This window comes from Anabrus simplex, chromosome 5, assembly GCF_040414725.1.
Source record: "Anabrus simplex isolate iqAnaSimp1 chromosome 5, ASM4041472v1, whole genome shotgun sequence".
Taxonomy (NCBI): domain Eukaryota; kingdom Metazoa; phylum Arthropoda; class Insecta; order Orthoptera; family Tettigoniidae; genus Anabrus; species Anabrus simplex.
The window spans coordinates 315,587,939-315,604,599 of NC_090269.1; positions in this window are offsets into that span (position 1 = coordinate 315,587,939).

Below are 16,661 nucleotides of genomic sequence, written 5' to 3' on the forward strand. Positions count from 1 at the left end.
ATGAGTGGAGTTGGGATTGAGAGTTCTTCCATTCGTGCACAACATTGAAAAGTTCTCTGTCAAAGAAACCAGCTTCCAGCGTGTAACGAGTAAAAATACTACTGTAACCAACTGATGTTTCATAGAAGATGGTGCTAGGATACTTAGGTCTACACTGCATAGAGCTAAAAATCGACCGTAAGTTGGGATGGGTGGTTTTTCTACTGAGCCACTCAATTGTGTTTCAAGTAGAGAAACATTTATATATTACCATTTCACCACCTAATAGTGGGGCAAATTCTCTAAAACGCGTAGTGGAGTAAATAATTTAATAAAACTTGTGACTGGTAACAGTCAATATTCTTTCATAAAAAACAACTTATATTATCGGAGTTATCAGACAATTCTATTTATGAGCTTTACGCACAATATTGCTACGATGCTGTATATGAATGAGGTAATATAATATCCTGCCATCCTTTAGCTTAAATACTGAGTTTCGAGAAAGTTCGTCAAGCCATTTTCCAGTGATGTCTTAATAAATAAACATGTCTGTCTGTTAGGTCATCAGCCCAGAGGCTGGTTGGATCCTCAAATAGCACCACCAAAGGTTATGCGGTTATAAGGAAACCCCAAAAACAATGGCAGCACCAAAATGAGGCGTACTAGGCAAGATGAGGAGTGAGGTAGTTTGCCATTGCTTCCTTCACTGGGTCAGAAAGTACTATTGCAGCACGACTGACCCTATGAGCAGCACCTTTCATAACACTCAGATGCACTAGTCATGCTCTGAATGTAATTACTCAGCACTACCCATACCCCAGCAACTTCCATATTGTCACAGCCATGGATGTTGACTGGGACTTCGGTGGAAGCTACACTTTACTCTGGCCTGTGCCAAGAGATGGATGCAACAGTACTGTATCCATCAAGAAATGACAGCAGGCAGAAATAAACATATAAATGTTAAATATTTTTATAAATGTTAAATATTTTTATATTCAGTAGCCGGTGTGGAAACTGTGGACAGTAGTGTGTCATGTAAGGCCTGATGTGGGGTAGCAGTGTGTGCGTGAGGTGCCGGAATGGCGACGAGAGGGACAGAGTGAATACATGTGAGGAGGTTTTTATTTTTTAAATTTCTTTATGATTTAGCTTAGAGGTATTGATGATGAGTGAACTTGTAACTTGTAGCAAAATAAATGTAATTCGTATAACAATGTTGTCTATTTTTAATACAAACAAAAATAGAACTGAACCTATATTTACTGCTTTTGAATTCTAAATTATTACTGTTTCCTCCTCCTCCTCTTTCTTCTTCTTCTTCTCTTCGTCTCGGTTAATCAAGTCATCTTATCTACTCATAATGCGCCACTGTTTCTTGCCCAAAGTTCTTTCCCCTTCCAGTCCAAGGATAGTCATGTCTTTCTGGACAGTTGTCAGCCAGGTAGCTAGAGGTTTACCCCGTCCTCTTATGCTCGGAGGAATCGAGAGTCACTTCTTGATTGCATGACCTTCTGGTCGACATGCTACATGACCATATATCTTAAGTGTTGTCATGGATGTGTGCTTAAAACTTCCCGGCACTTACGCATTCTTTCTTGGCCGTTCGGTGCTTCTTCCCGACCAGTGCAGCATAGGGATCTGAGAAATATGGACTTCTTGTGCATGTGTATACTTAACCTGCGATTATTCAGTCATCAGTCATCAATCACCACTGATCTGCATTTAGGGCAGTCGTCCAGGTATCAGATTCCCTCTCTGTTGTTCACCTAGTCTTTTCTTAAATAATTGCAAAGAATTTGGAAATCAATTGATTATCTTCCTTGATAGAGTATGGCTGGCCGAACAGCAGCTTTGCATTCTTTACCGTTGTTTGTCTTGGGGATTCTTTTTATCACACCAACCGACTAACTGTAGGATAACAACACTTATTGTTAGTCCAAGCTGTACATATTCCAAAGTATGAGACAAGAATATGAAATGTACAAACAATATCGTAATTTTATTTTTAAACTGTCCTCCTCTGTAGCGTAACGGTCAGTGTGATTAGCTGCCGTCCTCGGGGGCCCGGGTTCGATTCCTGGTACTGCCAGAAATTTAAGAATGGCAGGAGGGCTGGTATGTGATTGAAATGGTATCATGCAGCTCACCTCCAATGGAGGTGTGCCTGAAAAGAGCTGCACCACCTCGGGATGAGGACACGAGTTTACTTTACTATTTTTAAGCTCTCTAAATTATTGACGATCCATTTCTGTTAATTACTGTGTACTTCATCCTGCGATGTTCACCTGAAAACAATGGCCTTGAGATGTACGGTTATTCATAGAGCACAGTCACTGCAAATACCTTTTGTCCATGGATTGTCTTGAAGTGTGGCGAGCACTTGGAAAATGGTTTGTCTTGTAAACGAGTTTTCCATTCATTAAGTTTAATTAAATTAAACACAGTAATTAATGCATATAGTCCCGGCAGGAATGCAATTACACATTCTCCGCACCGCTCCTTGACAAGCTCCAGTGAATTAGTTCGCTCTTCAAACAAGCCTCTTGTAAGAGCATTCTGTTGAAGCCTTGGTGCTACAACTTAGCTGCAAATGAGGCTACGATAAATATCATCTAGCTGAATGAGATGCTCAGAATATCTTGGAAAGGTCGTTCTCCTGAATGCTGCTCACGGGTTCCGCAGCTGGCAATGGTTATTTTCTCATTGAGGGAGTATGGACGTCTTGATGTACTTGTAGTGGGGTTTCATTTTTGGTAATTGAGACATTGGGGTGGTTAGTGAGGGAGACTCATTTAAAGTCATGGTTCCCAATGTTCAGCAGTGAAATTGCCACCCATTGTTGCGAAAATTACCCGATTTTCACACAAAATATTTTTTCATTTAAAAGGCTAGAATAACTTACCTAGAAGCCTGTTTTAATGCTGATAACAATGAATGGAGGTGGTGGTGGTGGTGGTGAATGTTTTAAGAGGAAATACAACTGTGCAACCATTCTTTATTAACAATCAGAAGAGAAATGGAAGATTACTCACGCTTCGAAGAATGAATGTATCGGGAAGAGAAGTAGTAAGCCACCGTGTTTAAAATAAAACACAACGTATTTTGAAACAATTTGACATTATAAAATGTTATGGAAGTTAATGTCTTCTTCTTCTTCTTCTTTTGAATAGGCCTATTTGGGACTACACTTGTTCAACAGTTGGCTTTGATCTTTGCCCGGTATTGCCGCATCTTCTCTACGTGCAATCCTTTCTTTTTTTTTTTTTTTTTTTTTGGTCAGGGGGTTCCTTCCTTCCTTTCTTATATCCTGAAAACCAAAATCTCTCACACCGTCTATCTGTTTTGTAAGTCTGTCAGCCCCAGCCTTTTCTCCACCATCTCAGGCTCTGACAGCCATTTGATATGAACTTTCTTGATGTGCCAGAAAATGACTAGGCGTTTAGTCAGTCTGCTGGGAGAGAACATTGCCGTATCACTATAGAACACTAACCTCTTTTTTCCTGGTACAGTCGGAGAACCTCTGAGCCCCTAAGAGTAAAACTCCGGTATTCCCCAATAGAAATTCATTTATTGATTGATTATATTCTTACCAAATTGGAACATCATTTTCTTCATACAATGCTCCTATTCTCACTTCTTAACAGTCACTTACCAATGCCAAGTCTTACACCGATAAACACTAATGGCGGGGGTCAGCAGCTGACCCCACAATTTTGTCAAGCCGTACAAATTATATCTTTTTTAAAAATATTCATCAGATGGTGATACAGCATATTGCTTCTTCCCTTAACTGACGTATTTCCGTAAAATGTAATGTGAGAAAGCAGGTTTTCAATGACTTTTCTTCATTAACAAAATTTAGTTCACCGAGCACGGTAGCTGCGGCCAGCATCCAGTATTCAGGAGATAGAGTGTTCGGACCGCACTGGCAGAAGCCCTGAAGAAAGTTTTCCATAGTTCCCCATTTTCACACCAGATAAATGCTGGGGCCGTACCTTAATTATGTCCACTTCCTTCCCACTTCTGGTCCTTTCCTGCCCTATCGTCGTCACAAGACCTATCCGTGTCGGTGCGACGTAAAACAACTTGTAAAAATATAGTTGCGGGACTACTTGGTGCCTAGCACTGGAGGAAATTATTATTATTATTATTATTATTATTATTATTATTATTATTATTATTATTATTATTATTATTATTATTATTATTATTATTATTATTATTATTATTGCTATTATTTTGTTTTACGTCGCACCGACACGAAAAGGTCTTATGGCGACGGTATTTTACTATCAACGTGTTATAAGAGATCCAGAGGTCCTTCATCTAAATAAATAAAGTCTTAGGGTTCCACTGTCTGTAATTGCGTTCGTTTCGCCAATTTCTCAGATATTTATCCGTTTAAGGTCAACTCAAGGATCAGTGATTTATAACTTTTGTGGCTGTTTGTTCCACCAGCACGGCGAAACGGTTGGATAGATCTCGACCAAAACTTAATATTTAGAGTATACTCATCCAAGGAAATGTTTCGATATGCATATGATTTAAGAACCACTGAACAGGCTGGGGGCTTTTAGGAAAACCAGAACAGTTTTCTTCCGTTTTCTCTCATACTATTGATTTTCGATAAAAGCCGAGGGCTATATCTGAAGCGGCCCTCCATTATAAACAACTTCTGTTATGTACATAATTTCGCTTACTCTTCAAATAGCGGCGCTGTTAATATTCGAACAGTACCGCGGAATGTAACTCATTATTTCACACCTTAAGACGTTTTCTGGGATTTTTTATAATTTTTACTGTATTTCTCTTCTGTTTCTCTGTTCCGCTTTAATTTTTTGCCTTTGTCTTGCCTCTTTAATCTTAAGTAATAACACCATACGTAATCTTCTTATGTCACTTTGTTATGTATATACACTGACTGACAGAGCAAATGCAACACCAAGAAGGAGTGGTCAGAACTTTATGCCAATTGCAGGGTAGACTGACGTCACTGAGGTATGCTCATGATGTGAAATGCGCCGCTGTGCTGCGCACGTAGCGAACGATAAATGGGACACGGCGTTGGCGAATGGCCCACTTCGTACCGTGATTTCTCAGCCGACAGTCATTGTAGAACGTGTTGTCGTGTGCCACAGGACACGTGTATAGCTAAGAATGTCAGGCCGCCGTCAACGGAGGCATTTCCAGCAGACAGACGACTTTACGAGGGGTATGGTGATCGGGCTGAGAAGGGCAGGTTGGTCGCTTCGTCAAATCGCAGCCGATACCCATAGGGATGTGTCCACGGTGCAGCGCCTGTGGCGAAGATGGTTGGCGCAGGGACATGTGGCACGTGCGAGGGGTCCAGGCGCAGCCCGAGTGACGTCAGCACGCGAGGATCGGCGCATCCGCCGCCAAGCGGTGGCAGCCCCGCACGCCACGTCAACCGCCATTCTTCAGCATGTGCAAGACACCCTGGCTGTTCCAATATCGACCAGAACAATTTCCCGTCGATTGGTTGAAGGAGGCCTGCACTCCCGGCGCCCGCTCAGAAGACTACCATTGACTCCACAGCATAGACGTGCACGCCTGGCATGGTGCCGGGCTAGAGCGACTTGGATGAGGGAATGGCGGAACGTCGTGTTCTCCGATGAGTCACGCTTCTATTCTGTCAGTAATAGTCACCGCAGACGAGTGTGGCGTCGGCGTGGAGAAAGGTCAAATCCGGCAGTAACTGTGGAGCGCCCTACCGCTAGACAACGCGGCATCATGGTTTGGGGCGCTATTGCGTATGATTCCACGTCACCTCTAGTGCGTATTCAAGGCACGTTAAATGCCCACCGCTACGTGCAGCATGTGCTGCGGCCGGTGGCACTCCCGTACCTTCAGGGGCTGCCCAATGCTCTGTTTCAGCAGGATAATGCCCGCCCACACACTGCTCGCATCTCCCAACAGGCTCTACGAGGTGTACAGATGCTTCCGTGGCCAGCGTACTCTCCGGATCTCTCACCAATCGAACACGTGTGGGATCTCATTGGACGCCGTTTGCAAACTCTGCCCCAGCCTCGTACGGACGACCAACTGTGGCAAATGGTTGACAGAGAATGGAGAACCATCCCTCAGGACACCATCCGCACTCTTATTGACTCTGTACCTCGACGTGTTTCTGCGTGCATCGCCGCTCGCTGTGGTCCTACATCCTACTGAGTCGATGCCGTGCGCATTGTGTAACCTGCATATCGGTTTGAAATGAACATGAATTATTCATCCGTGCCGTCTCTGTTTTTCCCCAACTTTCATCCCTTTCGAACCACTCCTTCTTGGTGTTGCATTTGCTCTGTCAGTCAGTGTAATTTTGCTTACTCTTCAAATGATGGAGAAAATTACTAATTTCTGCGGCTTTCATGCCCTATATTGAGTGTCCGACAGACCGACAACGAACCTACCGGTTACCATGGCAACGTCTCTGGCTGCTTACCAGAAGGAAGTAACGTAATGCCATTTTCGTCATCATTCCTGTAAACTCATGGTTTTTCCTTAGGTAGAAAGCGAAAGAGACGTCAAGTTGCCATTCTGCGGGATATTGGCGGAATACTGTTGAAGGATGCAATCGTCCTCGAATAGCACTAAGGGAGGCTATTCATATTTGAATAGTACCGCGGAGTATAGCCTATTATTTCACACCGTATGTTGTTTTCTGGCATTTGCTCTAATTTTTACTGTATTTTTTTTCTGCTTCTGTTTTGCACTTAAATTTCTTGCCCCTGTCTTGCCTCTTTAGGCTTAAGTAATAATACCATAAGTTATGTTTTTATCTGTTTACCTAGAAATTGCTGGCCCTTAATTTCTCCTCTGTTACCACCTTCTTATATCCGTAACTCAAATCCACTATTTAGTGAGGGACATTTAGTTCTCCAGTACATCCACTTGTTATTTACAAATTTGTCCTATCCGCCTGTCCTCAATTACAATCCTATTTCTATTGTTAACTTTCGCAACTGTATTACTTTCTTCCTTAATTACTCCATATGTATTATAACCTTCCAATGAACGTCGGATTGTAGTCGGTGAAGACATTGGAAGCGTATAGTAAAAATAAAAATCAGTGAAATCACGTGTCCGATCACTATTCGTCCAAGTGTATCAGAAACCCAAATAACTCGCTCGATTAAATGGGCAACAGGCAACGGATTGAAGGAATCGGCAAAAATTATAAACTCTGAACCCCGTGGTATCACGGTAAGTTACGGTGGGTAATAAAATGTCGTGGCACGTAATATAGAATTAAATATCGCAGTTTCTTCAAGTAAAAGTTTAATACATGTAAATACATGGCGAATATATCAATGATAGAAATATGTCGGAGGCCATGGAATGACTTGAATTAAATGGGCTAAGTTCAATCTGTATATGATGGCCATACCTAGACTATCTAGTCCGATAGGATTTGATAATCAAGATTGGCGATGAAATTGTCAATTGATAACCGAGATATTATATGAGAGACTAGCAAGATACCCGTGCTTCGCTACGGTATTATACTGAAATTTATATTTGAATGCTTATTGTTTTAGATATATAATCCGCCGAAATTCGCGATCTGACCCGCTTTCTGCGAGAATCCGCCAAACTTCGCGATCTGACTCGTTTTCTAATAGATTACGGCAAGTTTCCTCACATTTTTCAATCTTTCTTTCCAGCAAACGATTTCGTACTTCCCGGGCTAGGTCCAGGTATTCCACCCAGTTAGTTGGGTCCCTAAATCTTTGCCATCTTTTCCTATAAGCATTTTTAATATGGATCAAATCCTTCAGGGTATCTGTCGTGGTGTCGTCTTGGGTGCCTTGGCGGTAGACTACTGAACCCACGGCCGGACTGCATTCTTAGTCATTAGCCGTCCAGGACCCGTTTCCAGCGTGGTCCGCACATGTGACGACTGTCCAGAACATTATTATTATTATTATTATTATTATTATTATTATTATTATTATTATTATTATTATTATTATTATTATTATTATTGTATAATAGATGTTCTGGACCCCACAACAAGATGCAAGACCGCTACTTGGCGGTAAATTACATCTGCTGCCATTATCATTGTTGACAATTTGGCAAGCACCATTGTCGCGCGCAGGCAAGTGTGCGGGATTTCTGGCGATACGAATGACATACCTCCGTGTATTAGTGGCCTTATTATAGAGGTGAACAATTTGACGGTCAATCTCATTCCTATCGTTTATTTCAAATGTGTTTAAATTTTTATTTATATGCCAGGAGAACCTACTCTAATCTCAGAACGTTCTCCGAAGGAAAAGATGGCTGTTGAAAAAGAACCCACGAAAATTAAAAATGATTGGTTTATGATCAGAATAAGTACATCGAAAGTCAACAGCCTGTTTCCTATCATTCGACAGGATCAGGGATGGAATGAATAAAGCCCCATCTAGCGGCGACAATATGAATTGTGCCGGCTGCCGAAGCTCCCCTCTGCGGCAATGATCGATGAGTGACAAATAAAATGAAATATTGGACAGTGTTGCTGGAATGAATGATGACAGGGAAAGCCGGAGTGTCCGGAGAAAAACCTGTCCCGCCGCCATTTTGTCCAGCACGAATGTCACATGGAGTGACCGGGATTTGAAACACGGAACCCAGCTGTGAGAGGCCGGCGCTCTGCCACCTAAGCAACGGAGGCTCCTTATAAGTACATTATGAACAGTAAAATCAATTGGTCTCACCGCCTTTTACACCCCACCGCCGTTAAGTTTATTTACCCCCACCCCCCAAAAAATTAAAAGAAGGTGTGTTTCTTTATGTTTAAAAGAGATTCCAAATACCAATGTTCACGTTTATTACCTTCAGTTTTGAGATATAAGTATCCCCTTAAAAATAATTCACTTTTTTTAACTTCCTTTCCCACTCCCCCCCCCCCTCACAAAGTGATATTAAGGAAAAAAATACTTGTTCCTTTAATAGTAAAGGATCTTCTAAATACCAATTATCACCACTCTAACCTCTTTAGTTTTTGATTTATGTGTCCTCATGAAAGGAATTCAGCTCCTTTTCACTCCCGCTCCCCCCCCCAAGATTGTTTCCCCCCCACCAAAACACGCTTTTCTTTGTTTTTAAAAGAGATCAAAATACCAATTTTCACGTCTGTAACAACTTTAGTTTTTATTAGACGTATGTATTCTCATACAATTAAGTCAATTAATTTTTTCAATCCTTTAACTCCCCAAACCCACTTTATTGGATTTTCCGAGAATACGTGTTTGTTTACGTTTAAAGCAGATTCCAAAAATCAAATTTCACATGTGTAACATCTTCATTTTTGAGATATCAGTAGCCTAATTAAAATAATTCAACACAATTTTCAGTCACTTTTACCCCCCCCCCCCACTTCCCAAGTGGTATTTCCGAAAACTAAAAATACACGTTTCTTTATTTTTAATAGAATTAAAAAATTACCATTTTTCACTTCTGTAACATGTTAAGTTTTTTGAGATATACTGTAGAAATTCTCATTTTAAAATTTCACCCCTTTTTAGTTCCCCTTAAGTCGAGTTTCCAAAGACAAATCACCTATGTTTCTTTACACTTACAGGAGATTCCAAATACCTACTTTTTACGTCTGTAACATTTTACGCTTCTCAGATATTCTGTAGATATAGTCTTTCAAAAAATTCACCCCAATTTGCCACTCCTGTTTAACCGCCATTAATTGAATTTTCCAAAAGCAAAAATATACGTGTTTCTTTATTTTAAAGGAGATTCTAAATACCAAATTTTACATCTATAAACTTTAAAAGTTTTGAGATATAGATACACTCATTTTAAAAATTTCATCCCCCTTTTCACCCCCCATTATTTGGATTTTCCCAAAACGAAAAAATAGCTGTTTCTTTATTTTTAAAGTAGATCCCAAATACCAAATTTCAGGTTTGTAATATATTCAGATTCTAAGATATAAGTATTCTCTTTAAAGGCATTCAACCCAATTTTCACCCCCTTTTCACCCCTCCTATTGGGATTTTCCGAAAACAAAAAACTACTTGTTCCTTGATTTATAATGAAGATTCTAAATACCAATTTTTGCATCTCTAAACTTTAAAACGTTTGAGATATAGATGCACTCATTCTAAAAATTCACCCCTCTTTTCACCCTCGCATTAATTGTATTTTCCAAAAACAAAAAAATATGTGTTACTTTATTTTTGAAAGCGATCAAAAGTACCAATTTTGAGGTCTGTAATATCTTCATTTTCTGAGATATAAGTATTCTCTTTAAAGGCATTCAACCCATTTTTCACCCCTTTTTACCCCTCCTATTGAGATTTTCCGAAAACAAAAAAATACGTGTTCCTTTATTTTTAATGAAGATTCTAAATACCAATTTTTACATCTCTAAACTTTAAAACTTTTGAGATATAGATGCACTCATTTTAAAAATTCACCCCCCTTTCACCCTCGCATTAATTGGATTTTCCAAAAACAAAAAAATATGTGTTTCTTTATTTTTGACAGCGATCGAAAGTACCAATTTTGAGGTCTGTAATATCTTCAGTTTCTGAGATATAAGTAGCGGTATCCTGATCAAAGGCATTCAACCCCTTTTTCACCCTTTTTCACCCCTCCTATTGGGATTGTCTGGAAACAAAAAAATACGTGTTTCCTTATTTTTAAAGAAGATTCTAAATACCAATTTTCACATCTGTAAACTTTTAAAGTTTTGAGATATAGATGCACTCATTTTAAAAATTCACCCCCCTTTCACCCTCGCATTAATTGGATTTTCCAAAAACAAAAAAATACGTGTTTCTTTATTTTTGACAGCGATCGAAAGTACCAATTTTGAGGTCTGTAATATCTTCAGTTTCTGAGATATAAGTAGCGGTATCCTGATCAAAGGCATTCAACCCCTTTTTCACCCTTTTTCACCCCTCCTATTGGGATTGTCTGGAAACAAAAAAATACGTGTTTCCTTATTTTTAAAGAAGATTCTAAATACCAATTTTCACATCTGTAAACTTTTAATGTTTTGAGATATAGACACACTGATTTTAATATTTCACCCCCCTTTTCACCCCTTTAGCGACGGAATATCCAAAAATCCTCTCTTAGCGAGCACTTACATTATAATATGAATATATCTCCAAAATTTCATTTCTTTATGTCCAGTAGTTTTGGCTCGGCGATTATGAATCAGTCAGTCAGTCAGGACAAGCTACTTTATATACATAGATTATTGAATGAATTCCTTTGCCGACGTAAACGATTATGCAAGAGTACTCCGTATCAAGAAGTCAGGTGTTTAATTGTCAGAGACCTATGGAAGCTAGGAATATGGAGAAGTCTTTTAAAAGCAAACCGTTCGCTATTATTGTAACCTGGTATTAGATTTTGTTTTCAAAGTAATAGAGAAGTTTATAATTCTGTTGGCATTTTAGAGGGTATCAGAAGTGTTGCACACATATCGGAAAGATATTAGACGAGAGGCTAGACTGTAATATAAAATTGTCAATTGCTGATTGTAATGAGAATAACTTTTGTAAAAACAAAACAGGTTGCGCATATAGTTCTCTTGAATAATAAGGCAAGTGTTATATGAAAATATTGTAGATGATGTTAATGCACGTAACTCGATTCTAACAGTTTATTACGATTTCCAAGTATCATGAGACCAAGGAATATTGGAGATGATTACGAATCCCAGCATGTCACCTTAAAATCATGAAGGTCTCAAAAGACCCGGCGAGAACTGGGATAGACACCAATGGTTAAAGTCTCAATACTGGAAGATGAGAGGTGTCTTCATCATGAAGCCAACGAACGATAAGTACTCTAAGTCAACGTTTCATTATCCCGCTATGTAGCTGCTTTTAAGTAGAGTAGTATGCTGTTTTAAATGTCAGAATTGTGACATGCTAAAATTACACAACTTGAAGGCAACCGTTTTATTCATCAATCATTGCCTTACTATGGACAGGAATATTGTAAGTTATAACTTGAATGATCCTGAATTATGATATATCGTACACTATGTCGTGTGAATCTAAGCGGTCTCAGGCAAATGCTTTGCAGATAGATTTAGGCATGGATTATGCCCGTGTTAATATAGTGTCATTATGAAGAAATTTCAGTTTAATTCATGGTTTAGAATATATGTTAAAAGGAGTCGGTAATAACAGATGCGTGATTTAGAATCATGTTTGATCGTATTCTGATGTTAAACGTTGTGTTCGCGAATGAAATTGCGATGTTGTTGCGATAATATGGTGTTAATAATGATGTTAAGATGTATAGTCTTCGTAATGTGCCTGAAAATATTTCTTAATGAAATGAGAATTCGTGAGCATGGCTTGTGAGTAATATGATAAAGGGTTTATTGTGATAGGGTCGTCGAAATATGTAAATGATTATTGTTATATGGATCGTCGTGAATGTGTCATTGGGATTATGCATTTTATAGTATGATGCGATGTAGAGGTGTAGTGGATATTGAATTAGTCGTGCGTACGGATTTGATTTTACTGATATGAATGGTAATCACTTAGGCATAAGGCGAAGTCGCAATGATATTTCGAGGCATTTTGAGGACACTGGTAGTATGATAATCTAAAATGTACTAATTAAATACAGTGTAGGTGATAGCGCGCAATATTGGAATGACACAAGATCTTCACGAATTAATGATACTATATAGTTGAGAACCATGTCACAAAATGGAATGTGTGATCTTAATTTATATATGTGAGTAGATTAATTTTTCTTGCTAGCTGGATTTCTTCTTATAAACTATTGAGTTGCCACTTAGAGCTGACGTAGTTTTTACAGGTCGATTTCTCGGAGGACACCAGAGCTGCAGAGTCATCGTAGTTGTTGAAACCATTGTAGTTGATGATGATTATGTTTTCAAATGTCCATTATTTAGGTGTGGATGCCGATGGAGCTCAGAAGAAATCAATTTCATTTCCTATTATTTGTTCTGTGTTATTATTTGAAGAATTACGATGCTGTCTTATGTTATTCGATCATTTTCTTGACCTAAACAATAATGATGAGCAGAGGTTACCGGTGCGTTCAAGTTGTTAGACAGATTTTGAAAAAATGATCGATGATTTAAACATAATAACGGGATGTTGAGACATTTGAGTCAGTGAATAGGTGTGCCAAGCCAACAAGAGTCAATGATTTTTTACCATCAGTTTGAAGATGAATGTGATTAATGATGGACTTATTTCAAATTTTAAGCCTTCAGCAATGTGATATTGACTTTACTTTTGATTTTTCTGATTAATTTTAAGTTGTCATTGATGTTGTGAACGAAATATTAACAAGAGTCAGAAGATCATTTCCCTTTAATTAACGTAACTTTCAATCATTTCCAACATCCATTTGTGTTGCTTTTTATTTTCTTAGCATTGTTGTTGATATTTTAAACATTGTTTTTAGTCATTAAACGGAAAATCGTTCCGTGAAACGTTATATTTTCGGTGTTTTCATTTGATAGTGCAAGGTACGTCAAGATGATAGCCTAGGTTAAGATATTAGTTAGCAATCGTCTTCTCACGTCAGTCAAATCAACTTAAATCCAACCATACGATTCTGTGACACAACTCAATGAACTTTCACGTCCCTTGAGTGGAACCTCTTGTATCTCCGCGTGACACCGGTCGAGGCGTAACTTTAACATCAAGAACCCTGAACTTAGAGATGCATGAAAGGTCACAGTATGCGAGTGGTAATCCTGAAACCTGGACACTCTTTTCTCCGAGAAAAAGTTCCAAGCTGTTCAAATGTATACGTTTTTTGGTTCCGGAAAATATGGATGGAAATTTAACAACTGTGCAGACCTTCGTTTCGCGGGTAACTGATGGCTTAATGGTAAGTCATAACACAAAACAGATAGCACAATCTCCGTTCAATTTGGAGAGATCTTCAACTTTGGTCGTATCACTTATTTTTGGTAAGTCATAACACAAAACAGATAGCACAATCTCCGTTCAATTTGGAGAGATCTTCAACTTTGGTCGTATCACTTATTTTTGGTAAGTCATAACACAAAACAGATAGCACAATCTCCGTTCAATTTGGAGAGATCTTCAACTTTGGTCGTATCACTTATTTTCGTGTCTCGATTCTTGATACTTTAGTGTTGCATTTATCAATTATAATCACATCTTTCGAACTCAATTGTCACTGGCATTAGGAAATTTGGACTGCCATTATCATCAAAACATTCCTAATACGACCTTACATCGGAAACAATGGATGGCGTCTTCCCTGTTTTGTTTCTCGGATAGCGCTAAGTGACATGCAATTTAATATAATTTTACTCACTACCTCTACAGAAATTTACGGAGAAATCCGTATAAAAGGTAGAATACCGCAGTGAAACACGGGTACACTTGCTAGTATACCGTAAAACCGCAGTTATATCGAAACACTGGTAAGAATAAATCAATATACAGTATACAGGGTGGCCCACTTAAAATTTTCACCGCAGATGTATCTGGAATAACAAAATATATTGAAAAAAAATTTCACGGGCATGAAGGCATGGAAGGGACTAATTAAAGTAAATACTATGAGCCAGTCAAAAACGTAGGAAAATAGTATTTCAACATAAACTTAGGTTTTTTAAATGGGCACTCTGTATTATTTCTTGCGCAATCGTTAACATGAAAAATCACATAAGTAATCGCATTTTTTTGATCGCGATAGGTTAATTACATCCTAAGATATTGCGACGTGAAGTTGACACTTGAGATAAACGAAACACGCAGCAGTTGTACACCCCGAGAGTCAAGCGTGAACCTCACGTGCCCCCAGTCGTGACGTGATTTACTTACTACGACGGGACAAGCGTTGTACTTAATGCTATTTGCACTGTTATCAAGAGGGATGAAAATATGAGAAGGGTTTCCTGCTACAACAAAAGGATGTGTTAATAACAGTTTCTCTTTTGCATGTTTTATGTACCTACGCAGTACAGTGCAGTACTCTGTATTGTACTACTTCAGAATGTACATAATTCGCACAGAAAACTTACTGTGACGAAATTTAATGTCACCGGTCAGTGTAAGCTGACCCATGACACCCCTCGCCTCTGAAGGTCTGTACTGGAACGGAACGGTATGACAACACCGCTGTGTAGTGTGCGAAATGTTCTCTACGAAGAAGGTTGACTTGTTGGAGGTACGTTCGGTAAATGACAGTGCTGTACTGTACAGTGTAATTGGTACCAATATTTTAAATGTGGCATTAATGTAACTGTCCATCCTTACTAGGGATTTGACATGGGTTTCACTAATGAAGAAATGGTTGACATGTTATTACTTTACGGAGAATGTCGCCAAAATGGCACACGAGCAGCAGCACAACTCTATGCACAGCGTTACCCGAATAGACATCACCCATTGTCAGAAGACTTCACGCGACAGGAAGCTTGTCTCCAGGACTGCGGGACCGAAGCAAGAGAGTAACACATAAAGCAGCAGAAGTCACTGTTCTGGCAGCCGTTGCAATAAATCCTCATGCCAGTTCTCGTGAAATAGAAAGACAGATTGTAATCCCTCGAACAAGCGTGCTACGCATTCTTCACAGGCATAAATACCACCCATACCATTTATCACTACATCAAGAGCTTCAGAGCAATGACTTTCAAATTCGTCTGTAATACTGCCAGTGGGTTCTGCAGCAAGGCGATGACGTTAAGCGTAGGGTACTGTTTACCGATGAAGCCACGTTTACAAACCATGGGAATGTCAACTTACACAATATACATTACTGGGCAACGGAAAACATACATTGACTTCGTCAGGTAGACCATCAACGTCAGTGGAGCATCAATGTATGGTGTGGTATTGTAGGACAGCACATCATTGGCCCGTATTTCATTGATGACACTTTGACTGGGCGAAAGTACAGGCAGTTCTTGAGACGTACGTTACCTGTATTACTGGAAGACCTACCTCTGATTTTGCACCAAATAATGTGGTATCAGCATGATGGATGCATTGCGTACAATGCCATAGTGGCAAGAAATGCACCAAATCATCAGTTCCCAAACCGATGGATGGAACGAGGCAGTCCTGTTCAGAGATTTCCAACACGGTCGCCGGACCTCACCCGATTAGATATTTTTCTTTGGGGACATGTGTAAAATGTGGTGTATCGGCAGGTTCCAACAATAGGGGACAATACGAAAGAACGTATTACCGCTGCATGTGCTGCAATAACACCAGAAACACTGACAGCAGTGAGTCGATCAGTGTTGCGGCGTTGCCATGTAAATGGCGATTTCTTGAAGCATGCTTCTGTTGTGAGAAATCTGGGTGCATACCGGCGTACATGATTGTGTTTCTGAGAATTTTGTTCGTTTTGTACGTACTATTGTACAAACATACGTTTATGTCATCACTTCACCTTGTGCAAAATTTCATCTGTAATGTAAAAGCAAAAGCAAAGCAAAGTCATCTCCGTACAGGACATGAAGGCCCTGGGAGTGGTGGAAGGTAAAGAATTCCACTATTGGTAACCTCGGCACTTGATGTGGTAGAGTGGTTAGCTATACGCCCGGCCGCCTATGTCCCCGGGAATTAACCTGGTACTCAGTTTTGATGTAGGCTGAGTGAACCTCAGGGCCATATGCTCCTCAGGAAGTGGAAATCTCATTTCTTGAATTTTAC